The sequence below is a fragment of the Bactrocera oleae genome, chromosome 5, assembly GCF_042242935.1.
Source record: "Bactrocera oleae isolate idBacOlea1 chromosome 5, idBacOlea1, whole genome shotgun sequence".
NCBI classification, from domain to species: Eukaryota; Metazoa; Arthropoda; class Insecta; order Diptera; family Tephritidae; genus Bactrocera; species Bactrocera oleae.
In genome coordinates this window covers 67,524,114-67,538,766 of record NC_091539.1, presented here as the reverse complement: position 1 = coordinate 67,538,766, position 14,653 = coordinate 67,524,114, and positions in this window count along the sequence as shown.

Below are 14,653 nucleotides of genomic sequence, written 5' to 3'. Positions count from 1 at the left end.
TTGTCTACAATTAGGCGTGAATAGAGTATGGCAAGACTTCCCAGCTGCTGTTTTCCAAATAGTTTTTAACCGATCTTGAAACATGAGGCCAAGTCATGTTGGAAAATTATTGCCTCGTGTGTAGTCGCAAATTCTGGGCATTTTTCGGCAATTGCTTGCTTTAGTTTGTTGAGTTGTTGTCGGTAGCGTTTACCATTAATGATTTTTCCCGATTTTAGTAGCTCATAATACAGCACGTTCTTCTGATCCAAGATAATATCCAAGGTAATGGTGCAATTTTCTAAGAAATTGTTCAGTTCAGACAATTATCCGCATATAGCTGGCAATTATCCGCATATAGTTGAACGATCGGAGTCAAGTTCTTGAAAGTAACCTTTTGTATTTGTGAAGGATATTACAGCTTCGGTGCAAACGAAGTTAACGTTTTGTTTTGTTTAACATTGTAATACTTCATACTTTTGAATTTTTCTAACTATTTAACCCATGAAAATACAAGTAACAAATTTGGAACACTATTTGCAACCAAACTAAGTTTAGGTACCATTACCATATGATGATTGCAAACAGCTTTGATTTTACCAAGATATTGGAATTCTCTAATTTCGTTGTTATGTTGTTGTATGTACTCATGTAGATTCATTACAAAAAGTGATTTTATAGAATTTTTCGGATGTGCCAAATCCTATATTTTTAAATAATTTAGAACAAAAAATGTGTCAGACAACAAAATAATCAAACTCTTCTCAGTTGACTTGCGCATTTACTATACACATATTAAATAAATAATATGTAAATACATATTTTTTACTTTCTATTGAAACGTTTAAATATTAATATGAAATCCGTTTAGAAACAATAATTCTCTTCTCGTGCGTTCGTTATAATAAAAGGCTCGACCGTTTGAATATCAGTTGTCCAGTGTGCGACTTTGCTAACATAAAAAATAATTCGCCTAAATGTAGGCAACGTTTTATTGGTATTTGTTTTAAATTCGGCTTTTATCATAAAGGTTATTTTTTTAAAGATAAAAAAAGTCCGCTAAATTTTTATATTGACAACAAATCCTGAAAATACATACATTAAGTAAGCAAGTTATTTAAAAACGATTTACGGCCAATCCGGCGCATTTAAACTATAAGTATATTTTGCAATCATTTCACGAACCCATATTTCAGCAGCCTGCTATTCTACTAACCATTTACTGAATAATTCATAGTTTTTTCGAAATAACTATTATCTTTTTTCATATGCATTGCAACATTGCGGGGAGAGTACAAAGTGCCGTAATATGCTGCAAGTTTATTTGTTGCCACAATATTCACTCCTTTTATTAACACTATTTGCATCATCAAACAATGCTTTAAACATATTCACCAGCGATACCACTGTGGTAGCCAATAAATTCCGCAATTGCCAATTATGCGTATAAAAGTATGAAAACAATGAAAAATCGCCAAAAGCGAAATTGTGATGAGAAAAAAATAGCTCAGCAAAAAAAAAAGAACAGTGGGCTAAAATATGAGTATAAAAGAGTCGTGAATAAATTGTGGCTGTGAAACGCATGAAAGCGGTGAAGGGGTGAGGTTGTGGGGTGATGTATGACACCCGTTGGACGTGGTTTCTAGCCGCAGGCTGAGGAGGCTTTCATAACCCTGTTGGGATGATCAACTACCAAGTTTATTTAATCATAGTATGGTTGTTTTATTTTATTCGAACCAGTTGAAGTTAATTTTTAGTAGAGACTATTCTATAACTAGCTTAGAAGGAGTACAATCTTCGACAGTTGATAGTTGACTTTTATCTACTATGCATTTTTATCTGTTAGCTATTTTTACTTACAAAGAAGGATTTTTAGAGGTAACCTCAGTTTTCTTGTTTCTTAAAATTTGGTAAAGAGCGGAGCGATTTTTCCTAGAAAAAATTGGAATTATTTTTAATGCTACTTACAGTTTATAAAGTTTTGGGTTTTTTTTCGGCAAGAAGAAATGAAACTTTAGATTTGCTTTTCGCCATTTATTAATTTAGATATTCACAGCACATATTTAAATTAAAAACGGGTCGGTGGTGATATGTTTAAAACTATGTATAATATGGTTCTCATAATTGGCGAAAATAAAGTGTAATTCCAATAAAATATTACGGAAAAATTTTACAGAAATATTTAAATGAATAAAAGAAAAGTAAAATGTCGGAAAAAGCGATTAAAATATCGATAAAATTAATCGATATAAAATAATCGATTAACATTTTTTTTCAAATAGAAAAGGATATATAGAATATATATTTAAAATTGTAAATTCAAAACAAACGAGAAATATCAAAAAATATTTCATATTGCATATACAATATATCTAAATAGGAATCCCAACTGTCATTAGTTGAATTGAATGAAAAAAGAACATAAAAACACTTTCGAATTTTTATTATAAGAACACCTATATCGCTGTTATCGATAATATTATCATATTTTTTCCATAAGAAACAGATATCTAAAATATTTAACTGTTATCGATAATATTAATGTATAAAAGTATCGATTGCAAGTTATCAAAATATGATAATCTAAAACAGATTTAAATAAAGATAGCAATAATAATCATAAAATAAACACACAAGATCAGAAAACACGAACGACTGTCATTAAATAAATGTTGAAAATGGATCAAATAATTTATTTAAAACTATCGATATTATAAAATAACAAAATACAGAATACATAACATATGATAATTAAATGATAATTATTGGAGAAAGAATCACAATTTTTTGAGTTTATTAAAATAAATCGTGAAGAGCTATAAACGATTTTTTTTTCAATTTAATTTGTTTTTAAATTACAATTAAAAAAATATATATATTAAAAATTTAAAACTATTATATTTTATTAAATAAAATGTATATTCCCACAAAAAAATACATTGAAATGAAAGCACCTTTATTCTGCCCAGGATTTACTTATATCATCAGACGTACCCACATATCCATGCATACACTTGCAGACATTTAAATGCGAATGCATATAACGATAACCACACACGGTGATAGATGAAATTGTGCACAGCCATAAATGTGATTAATCGATGCGACACGCCCGAGTGACTCCCAACGGTGTGTCAACAGCAGCAGCAGCCGCTGCAACAGCCACCGTTGGCGATGGCGACAGCGACAGCGCCCGTAGCAGCAGCAGCACCGTTGCAAGTAGTGAAAGCAGTTTGTCGCTCATATGAATGAACTTTTGACATATCTACATAAATTTATGTAAGTAAGGCTGTGTTTCCTAAGGTGGAGTACTGTTAAATGTATGAATGGCAATTTTAGTGTTTTTATTACGGTCGTTGTTGTTGCCAATTGCAAAAGTGAAGCTCGAAGCCAATGTTTAATTTGGGAATACGTTCAATGAGTACGCACACATATGTACACATATGCATACATAGACAGTCATAACTATTACAAGTATGTAATGAATATGATTCGAAATGAAAATGATGTGGAAAATGAAAGAAATTATAACTGAGGTAAGCGGGAAAGAAGTAAATAAATGAATTTGCAATGGCGAGTAAAGTGACAAGAAGGCATGAATATTGGTTGGATGTTTAAGAGAGGTGGGAACAGTAAGCAATACAGTGAATACATTTTGTAAGAGCTAAAGGTTAAGTTGTAATTGTATAAATAAATGACAAATATTAAAGTATATGAATTTTATAATACAGTACTGCCCAGATGAAGCTTAAGCGTAAGCTAACGTTTTTTCGAAATACCTTGAAGAGGTTGGTAACTCTATAAAAAATGAACTCGAATAAATTGGAATAGAGAAATATTTGCTGGTGAATTGAAAATTTGCTTATATATTGCGATAGAATTTCACGTATTTGAACAAGTGAAATCTTGGGAAATAGTCCGAATCGTGACAGCATTCATTAATAAATTTTCTAATAGTTATCTGTAGATGTTACTCATACGCCATGGTGCATAGTTATGCTTTCTTGCTATTTTTAGAAAAATTACCTTATTAAGAAATGCAGTTATGATGGTAACTACTAGTTGACCACTATTATGTACATATGGAGTAATGAAGCCCTTATCGTGTATATGGGTTGTTACACCCTGAACGGAGTATATTGTTGTTAGTTAGCTCAGAAGTTTGCAACACCTGAAGGAAACGTCCCGAAAAAATATATATGATAAAAAATATAAATGATTAACGTGATGATTGATTTGGCAAAGATATGTGAAGAGTTATTATTTTCTCCTCATCATGGGCGTTTAGTCTAGGGTAGTCTAGGGTCTAATACTTTTACACTATTTATCGATCATAACCACGAAAATGCATTCCATAGCACGAAAGGTGGCATTAATAGTTAAAGAGCGAAATCTATTCTCTATCATTGTGTTTCCTTGCCGACTAAAATTCGGCACATAAAATGCTTGATTCCACGCTTTACTTATTATCACGCTTTACTTATGTGTATGTTTAAGCTAGCTAATAGCCGGAACCATTCGATGTTTGAAGCATTAAAGAACGGTTGAAAAGGAAATAAGATCCCACTAAAAATTTCATGAGTTTACGCATAATATATATTAAAAATTTTGAATTTTTCAACCCGAACGATGCACGAGTACATTCACCCACCAAGCGCTATATCCAACATGCAGACCACGTTGCGTATGAGTAACAATTTTCTCCATATTATTCCTCAATGCTACTCATACGCAGTGGTCATCAACTTGGCCCGCCACTCGTACTCCATAAACGCTGCAGGGCTTAAGTATTAAACAAATAGCATTTATATCCACTACCATGCAATTTAAGTAGAAATAGTCTGTGCCTGCAAGTTGAGCAAGAGCGTCCGCTCGTGGCAGCATTTTTGGTTATTTTAAATGCAATTGCAAATTCAATTATACGAACTCGACAAATATATTCGTTTGTCGACACAAATTGCCACATGCATTTATTGGTGGATAAGTCCAAAACTGTTTTAGACGAATGCTTAAAGCTAAGAGCTATGAATTGCAGATAATGCTTAGAGCATATTTATATAAGTCTTACGCTTTATTTTATATTCGGCGTTGCCAAAAAGGAATATTTTGTTAAAATATAAGAATAAGATATTTTTACATTAATGGTTAGTCTGAGAGTTGCAAAAATTTTTGACACGACCCGCCACTTTATGCTTGAATACATCATTTATGCAATGAATGCGAAATTTTTTATGCTTGCAGCTATGCATTATAGCACAAGTGTCACAACTCTAAGGTAAGTACTAACTTTTCCCTTTTTACATTTTGTTCATCATTTTGCTTGCTTTGCTATTATTTGTCCTGTGCATACATTCTTAAAAAATCATTTTCGTATCTTTCCGTGTGTTTACTTTGAAAATAGTTTTTAAATTCAATATTTACCGAACTCATATTTCGCCTTTGGTTAGTTTGTTCAAGTTGATGCTATTAACTTTGCGTGCGCTCTATATGACTTGTGAAGAATAGCATTGGAAAATAAGCGAAAAAATTCGAGTAATATAATTTAAAGATTTTGTGACTGAAATAGGAAAAATGGCTTTACTAATTTGGAGGTTTTTTATTGTTCCATGACAGCTTTTAATACGTTTTTCTCTCTCAAACTCTTTCTTTGAAAAAAATATTAGTGTATTATTTTTAGAGGAGAATACTACCAAAATATGCAAAAAGAGAATAAACAATTTTTTTTTCAAATTTTCACAAAACAAATTATACCTTAAGCAATTATCTCCGTAAAGTGCCTCTCAATTCGCATATATGAATACTTTGTGATCTGTATGCGGCAAAATGAGCAATTTACATGCATATGTATATATTTAAAAGCATTTATTCCATTAAGCTTAATGCAATTTATACAAAACTTTAAAGGGCTGCTTGAGTTTATATTTTGTTTCGAATTTCATAATATTTCGCTTTCTTGAAAATAGATCGTTTTTATTATTCCAGGCCACACAATGTGCCACAAGTAATGAGAATTTGTTTATACAGTTATCTATTTATTTATTTATTTTAGCGCAATGACAGCGCACACAAAGAAAATAAAACAAACTTTCCAACAAACTGTGTGACTTGAATAAATTTTCGAAACTTTGCTAAATTTAAATTCTTCGAAGACTTTTGAATATATTAGATAGAAGAAAAAGGACCAAGACCATTGTCCATTGTAAGAAGTAATTATAAATGCAAAAACAACAATATTAGTAATAATATGACAAAGAAAATTGCTAAACGAAAAAAATTGCAGCAAAATACATAAAATACATATACTATATAAAGGTATGTATGTATGTATATACGTATCATGTAATGTGTATGCGTGCGTGTGAACCAAATAATGAAGACTGTAAAATTGTAACAATGACATTGAGAATTGACTGGAGTTCAATATAAGCAAATTTAACAATACAAGCATGCTAGCACACACACGCACACGTGGTAAATATATCGTTAGATTTGTAGGTGTGTGTGTGTATTTGTGTGCTAAGCAAATAGCTCCGGTGAAGAGCATCATTGAGCGCCGGTTCAAGTGTTTGTTGTGAGCGAATCTGTAAGAAAATTGAATGCTTGAAAGTCAATTTAATCTGGGCGGTCGTTGCTGTTTTGCATACAAAATGCGAAATGTAAATAATATCATCAAAATGTCAAATAGGCGCAGCACACAGCGTACTGAGAATAACAACAATGCGCTGGCAAGGTGAGCGATAACAAGCTAGAGCTAGATACTATGTATGTATATGTGTGTGTGTGTGTTTCTGATACAGATACGCAAAACAAAGCATAAACAAACAGAAACATAAATAGAAAATAAAATATATAAGAAAAGAAGGGATTTTGAGACGCAAAGAAGAGCTCGTAAGTCGAAACAGTGTTTTAGAGTGCTAAAATAGTAAACGTTTAGCAAGAGATATACTATATGTATATAGTTAAGTGAAGAGAAGTTGGTGGAAATGGAACTTAAATACTTTGCAATTTATAATAATGTAAGAATAGGGGAAATATTTCGATACATCAAATTTGGGAGTTAATATGGACCAAATTGTTCCAGTTTACAGTTCTCAAAATCTTAACAAATTTAAAAGCTTTCGCACGATCGGATCGATCGATTAACTTTACTAAAATACATTCAGTTAGTCATTAATATGTAAGTTTCATAAGAAAGGGCCTTTCGACCTATGTTTACTTAATATTCGGTGTTTGAAGGCTTGTATACTAAACGATCTCATCCAATTTTGACATTAAACTATAAAATGCTTACAAAAAATTATCAATTAATGTTATTTAGATATCTAATATGTTAACTTTTATTATAGCGAACCGCTGGGTATCATCAATTTCGATATATGAGACTACAGAAAGGTCCGATTGCATTCAATATTTACTAATTTTTTTGGAGTATCATTATAATTATTCTCTTGTTACTATAATATTATGAATGCAAATAAGCTAATAGAATCGAAGAGAGCTTTAATTAAGAACATAATTTTCTTCCGTTTTAGACCGGACCGGCATCCTCAGAATGTTTTATACCAAAATCGGTAAAGCATTTTTAGAGTTGATACATTTTAATAAAAAGTGGACGAGCCATGCTTATATTACAATGTTTTAATTGATGCCTTACAAATATCAACTGCACCTTCTACCTTTGAAGTGTAAAACTAGATAATGATTTTCACAAATAATAAATCATAATTTTTTTGTTTACTTGAAGGTTACCAAAGGATCGTAAAGACATTATTCAATCGATTGAATAAAAAAAGAAAAATGTCCCTGGCCTATCTGCTGTAGTGACGTGTCATTCCCACCCATCCACTTGAGCACGTATTCACTTGAAATTTTATTTCCACATTCACAATAGTATTATTTATCAAATTACGTATGGTTTTTGGTAAAAAATTCAACATTTCTTTTTATGTCCGATATTTTGCAGAAAATTGAAGCAAAACTAAAAACATTCGTACTTTATTGGCACGTATTTTATATATATAGATCGGCATTATTATTTTGTTGCAGATAGTCGGGATTCTAGAATCACTGTCTTCCGTAGAGGCTTTCTTGAAAAAAAGTGAAACCGAAGATTGGTTCAGTAGCCGGCATTTTTATCAAAATGTCTTCATATAAGCTTGAAAGTGAGAAATCCGATTACTATGTATCTAATCTCAGACAGGTTTGTCAAAGTTAGGTATTTTTCGAGGGCTCTACTTTGATCTAAGCCCTTAAGTTATACTTTCATAATTTAAAGAATCATCGCAGGAAGTAGATATTCACAATGCTATCACATATTACGATCAGCGTGGTTATTATCAACAGAATTTGGTAACACTTAGCACATAGCTTAGCACACACTTCCCAAAAGTTATAAATCTGCAAAACGAAATCTTCAACTAGCTGCGAACTATTTGACAATGAAGAGTAGGCCAGGGAATAAAAGTTGATTAAAGTGATAGTCTAAGAATAACGATTTCAGGGTGTCCAGATTCAGAAGATCGATCGATGTGTATCACATGTTGTCTTAGCCAATACAGTTAGATTCCATCTAACGCTTTTGACTTTTTGTCATCTGCTTTGTCATAGCGATTTGTTAAAACTCTGATTTTGAGGCTGAATGAAAAAACGTGTTAACAAGTATTAAAACAAGTGAGCGGTCGGTAGTAAAAACTAAAAAACTTATTTTAATAAAAAAGGATCCAAATAATTCTGTATAAAGTGCTTAAGAGCTTGGCCAGTTTTAAGTTTTCGGGCGACCAATTAAGATATTTCAAGCTAAATTCTCTGACTGAATACTTAAAACTGTGAAATGTGCTGGAGCTGCCATAAGAATGTTATAAAGCGGACATTATCAAGCAATATCAAACCATGATTCCAATGTGGTACAAACAGCTCTAGTTTTCAAATTATGAGAAAGTACGTTCTGATGAGCTATCTTATCGGAACCTGAACTCTCAATGCCAAAACCTGCGCTATTCTTGAGTGAGTGTGCTTTTCCTGTTAAAACTCTCTCTGAAAGATTGAGGTTAGTGATTAGAAAATTAAAAACGATTAGCAGCTCCTTTTTAATTTTCTAAGAGAAAAGAAAGATTTTGAGATTTTTATGAAATTATTTACCAAGTCGTGTTCAGTGTGCACGGCTCTTGAAATATATGACGAAATCAGCAGCAACAACAACAAACACCACATATATATTTAACGATAATAAGAAACGTTGCAAACAAAACAACAGCAGAATGCAGGAAATTATTCATTGCGGTAATTGTTGTTGTCACGCTAGTTTTGTTCGCATTTCTTCGTGTCTGCAGCTACGTGTGTTATTTGGTCACACGTACGATAAGGCAAAAACAATAATAACCAGCATGAGTTACGACAAAATGCCAAAACAAATATTTCGCCACGCTGTGGTTGGTAATCAAAGCCAAAGCAGCGCAACAACAACGGCAACAGCAACAACGAGCAGGGTGGCCACTGACGTTGGCAGTTAGCAAGCCAGCCGACAATAATAACAACACAACCGCAGATATAAAAACACTCTGTCCACGCCAAATGTACGCATTCGGCGCTCACATTCAAGGCATTGCGGCAAATGAAAAGTGGAACAAATAACTGTAACCTAACCGAAACGGGAATGCGACATAGTTGTTGTTGTTTTGTTTTCATTTCTCAGTTTTTAGTATCACTGTAGTCGTATATCCACCGCTAAAATATCGTCTGGCAGCGCATCGACACAACTTTCACCGCGAATCAGGGGGAATGTCGCAGCGCCGTTGCTGCCCCGACCGGCTGAGAGCAAGGTTGCTCTTTCGGGATGATACACAGCCGTCTTTCTACTTGGTTTTAAGTTTTTGTTTTTGCTTTTGTTTTCATTTGCAATTTATACTGACTAGCGATATTGGCTGTTGGATGGGCGTCTCACCGCTCGACAGGCGAATCCGCTGATTTATTGGCGTTTGCAGGCGCAGACACAGTCGCCACAGATCATCCTTGCTGCAGTGATATTTTATAAACAATGAAGAAACTGGCTTTATGTTATTAATCATACATACATACGCAAGTGAAGGAGAATCTTTAAAATTTTGTAAGAATTTTGTATATTTTGAGAGCATATTGCATAATGAAGAATATATAATATTTGACTTAAGGCTATGCCGTAGATTTAAGAAAGTTACATTCCAAAGACTTAGTTAAAGACAAAATATTAGCAGGGCATGATATTATCTCAGAAGTATACTGTTCGAACCCTTAGTTCCGATGGCTTTTCATCGTAGCCCTTCCTCGGGCTGTATCTTAACTGGTGAAGAACTTCAAAGTAATTCGTTCTACAGTCTAAATATAATCTCTCTAGAACTTTATTGCCTTTCAATAAATCATGAAGGTATTAATTGGAGATGGGGTGGTCGAAATAATATATTATTACGAACATATTATTACGCTCATTTGTCAAAAAGGGTGTTTCATATTAGTGATCTGATTTAAAGATCGCTCAAATATCTTTTTTATTTTAAAACAATGTCGTCAGGTTTACCCGAAAATTCCGGGTGTTTCGGAATTTCATTGTGTATGTGCACTGAAATATTATAAATTGATGGTTAAGTAGAAAAGTTTTGTGAGTGGTGGGTGAAAAATTCTCGGAAAGCTTGGCCGGTTAGGGGGAATGGATTTTAAGTAGATTAATTTTGTATATAAAGAGCTCGTTAATGCTTGAAGTCGATAGCACTTTCATGTATATTCGCGCATTCGATGTTAAACCGAACTCTCTCGATACGAGAGGTGCGCAAAGTTTGGATCCTATCAAACTAATTTTTAATGTTTCAAGGTTCTGTTACACGAAAAGTATCGTTTCTTAATGGAAATGTTGCCTGTATCTGCTATTTATTATCTTCGGGAAAACATTGACTATCCGAAAAATGGTACCAGAAACTAGGATCTATTTGGCCGCGTGAAGGCTATAGCTATTTTCTTTATCTCGCTAACAATGGTACAGACTCCGAGCGCGAAGCCACTAAAATTGCTGTTCGTAGTTCTTGGAACACTTCTTTAGAAAGCCCTGGTCTCAAAGACGATAATTTTAGCTGGTCAAAGATCTCATTGAAATCTATCGAGGTGCTTATATCCAGCACTTGATTCCATTATAAGAAAATTCGCCAAACTAGTTGACTGCCTCCAGTATGAAAAAACTGAAACCAATTATAAGGTATGTCAGTTCCTTAATCGAATCGGATGAATGTATGTCTTGTTATGTCATTCGCAGGCGCTGAGATTCTGAGTTTTACTCCACTAGGTTGAGTCTTAGTTCTCTACGTTGATTTACCGGTGGGAACTGCTGAGTGAGTGAGTGAAGGATCCGGAGCGAATAGATATGTTCTCATGTGTCTAAAGTCCACTTCGCTTTTGGCGAATTGCATATTTTCAAAGATCTTAGCCTATACATCTTGTCAAATGCGAATTGACAAAGCTGTTTGGAGAAAGTAGAGGTAAAATCAGCTAAATAATTTGTTCTCATGTGCAATTTATATCTACGAGTGGTATTGGCTGTTGGATAGGCGTCTCATCTGTCCAGCTTTTGTCAGACTGAGGTTGAAACATCTTCGGGAAACCTAGCAAAGTGATTAGAATGATAGTAGCTGCCGCTCTGGCAAGCACGAAATGTTTCTTCGACTCATTACGGTCTGGTGGTCTATACCTGAGAGTTTTGGGAACCAAAAAGGACCAGTATTCACAGTGGACTCCTCGTTCCCTTTGGTGCGTCGATCAACACTATAACCTAATCTAATCTACAGATTGACTGAGCTGACTTTTTAGCAGAGTCAATCACTTAAATGGATTTCTGTTCGACGCAAGCTTAGAGCCATGCGCTTAGGTTGGTGAACAGCAATGTATTTAGCGACATAGTTGCAGTAGTTCTCTCTTTTTTGGGTCAAGATGTGTTCGAAAGTGGAAAAAAGTTTATTGTACGTTCACTTTTTAGAGATGACCTTCTCTACTATCGCCTGTAAACTTGAGCTTCAAAAGCTCTAAAGCTTTAAAATTGTTAAATATTTAAGGAAATCAGGCCAAGAATGTAAAGATTTCTGTACAAAAAAAAAAAAACAACAAATTACATGCATCGCTCGACTTAAGACTTCGTTGCCAACCTTTCTCTTCTTCTTTGCGTACAGCAAACCGGCCAGGCGTCGCCCAGTCAAGCATTCATTCATTTGTGTGCTCTCCAAGATGTCACACGCATTCACCTTTGAAAATGATGCCAACAGATTTATGGCGGTTTATCTCGTTCCGCAACAGTGAATATGAACTTCGGCGATTGAACGACACGAACTTTGGTGTCACATTTGCAACAATAAAATATAATCAAATACGAAAATACTACGCGGCTAACAAAATGGTTTGACAATACACAGACACATACAAATATATATGTTGTAAGCAACGGTAGATTAGTATTAAAGCAAATGTCATTGCGGAGTTTCCAAGGCGTTGCACATAACTGTTTTTTTACACATACACATACACACAAATACTAATGCAAGGCGTGCCTTCTCCCGACTGACTAACAAAAGTCCTTTGGACTTAACACGTCTCAGAGTAAACGAGCGCTCACACATATCCAAGACGTCTTCGCTAAGTTTCGCCAGCACCTCTTGTTCGCCCAGCTCGGCGCTGCTTGCTGCGGCCACGCGTCGCTCTTCGGCGCTACCGTTAGCTTTAACACCGTCCAACAGGCATTGATTTTGTAACGCGTTGAAGAGGCGTGCAGGAAAATGCGGTGGTAACCCTTTTTTCGCCAGATAAAAAAAATAAAGTAGACTTTTCGGTGAACGCATAGCCATGCATACCAAGGCATGGCATGAACGGTCGAAAACAAGATGCAACGTATGTGGAGTGTGGGAGAGATGGCTAAAGAGCTTGGCTGACCCGAATGATCAATGGTGCTCATGTGGAGTTTATCATCCTGCAATTGACTTCACTTGTTGGTTGCTTTTTCGATTTTTGCCAAGTTTGCTAGCTTTTTTTGCTGTGCTTTGTTGTTGTTTCGCATTCAGAATTTCTGGTGTTTTTTTCTGTATTTGCCCACCACTTTACGGGCATTTTGCTTACAAATTTTTCTTCGGTGTCGGTATCGTTTTTCGCATAAATATCGCCGCCTTGCGTTTCCACTTTTTCGTTGCGTCTTTTGACTTTTCGCTGTGCACATTTAAAGAGATGTCGGTTCGATTTTGGACAAGCTGACTGTTTTGCTCCTTAACATGTATTTCGTTTTTCATATTCACAGCTTCTTGAACTCTTCTATTTTCAATTTTTTTGGTGTGAAGTGCTTGACTTAAGTCGCAGTCAAGCGTCCGAGTGCAAGGCGAGTAAATTTCGTTCGACAGATTGTGGTAAGTCTTGATGATAATGTATGCGTGTGTGTGTTTGTATGTATGTGTGCAAAAAGACTGTGAAAAAATGTATCCCTAAATAAGGTGTTATTACATATGAACTGTAGTTTGGGGCAAGAAGTTTTTTGGAACTAGTTTTGGCTGGTCGTTTAGGGTTAATAATACTAGGTCAACTGAATTTGAGTATAAATGCAGAAATATATATAATAGTTAAAAATAAATTATGGAAAGTTAAAAAAATTAATATCTAACTTTGGATGATGCCTTCGTTATCCTAGTCAGCATTTTTAATTTTTCCAAGGTAAGAAGCTTTTGATTCATCTTATAGGAACTTCAATTGGCCTTGACAGAGTTTTTAACACACAACTTCTTGGATCGATGTAACGAACTCACCACGCTTGTCATCAGCCTATCATTAGGTACCCGAATATTGGTTAGAAAAGTAAATCACTTTTCTATAGAGGAATCTACAGAACTAAACGATTTTAAGAAACTGTTATCATATAAGTATACCTCAACCCAGTCAGATGTTCTATTAAATTCCATTTCGGTTTTTAAGATCTAATCAGAAAAGTGCGTTATCTGTATTGAAGTATAAAGAACAGTACATACAATACCATAAGACTAAAAAAATACTAAATCAATTTTGTCATAAATTAGAAATTGGTAAAACGATTGAAGAATGTAAACTTTTAATATTTTCCAATCATTTTCAAAAGCCACCAGTTTTATCTCCCATTTTTCGACGATATTTATTTTTTCAATTTTTTCATATCTTTTGATCATTTTGCTGTAAGAGAGCACTTCTGTGAAAAAACTTATAAAAATAGAGAATTGTTTCATTAATCAAATATTGACTGTATTAATTTCCATTTTATTTTTCGAAATATTTCAAGAAACTTAAACATTATTACAGCTTTTTAAAGAAACATCGGAAACTTTTATAGCCTGGCCGAAGAGCGCAAGGTGTTATTAGGTGGTGCGAAAAATCATTCATATTATCACTTTTCGTTTCCTTTCTGTTGTTTTGAGAACTTAGGACCGACAAATTATTTAGCAGCGACAGTGTGCATTTCTGCGATGATGAAATCGTCTTACTGAAATAGAATTGTCAACTGACAGCAAAAACGTTGCCTACAATTAGGCACATTGATAAAAAGTTCGCACTACAGTCAGATTTACATAACTGGAAGAGACCGAATTTTTTATCTGACCTAGAACTGCCTGCAGGCTTCGTTTAATGGTTTGGGGATTGTTTTCTGCCGTTAAAATAA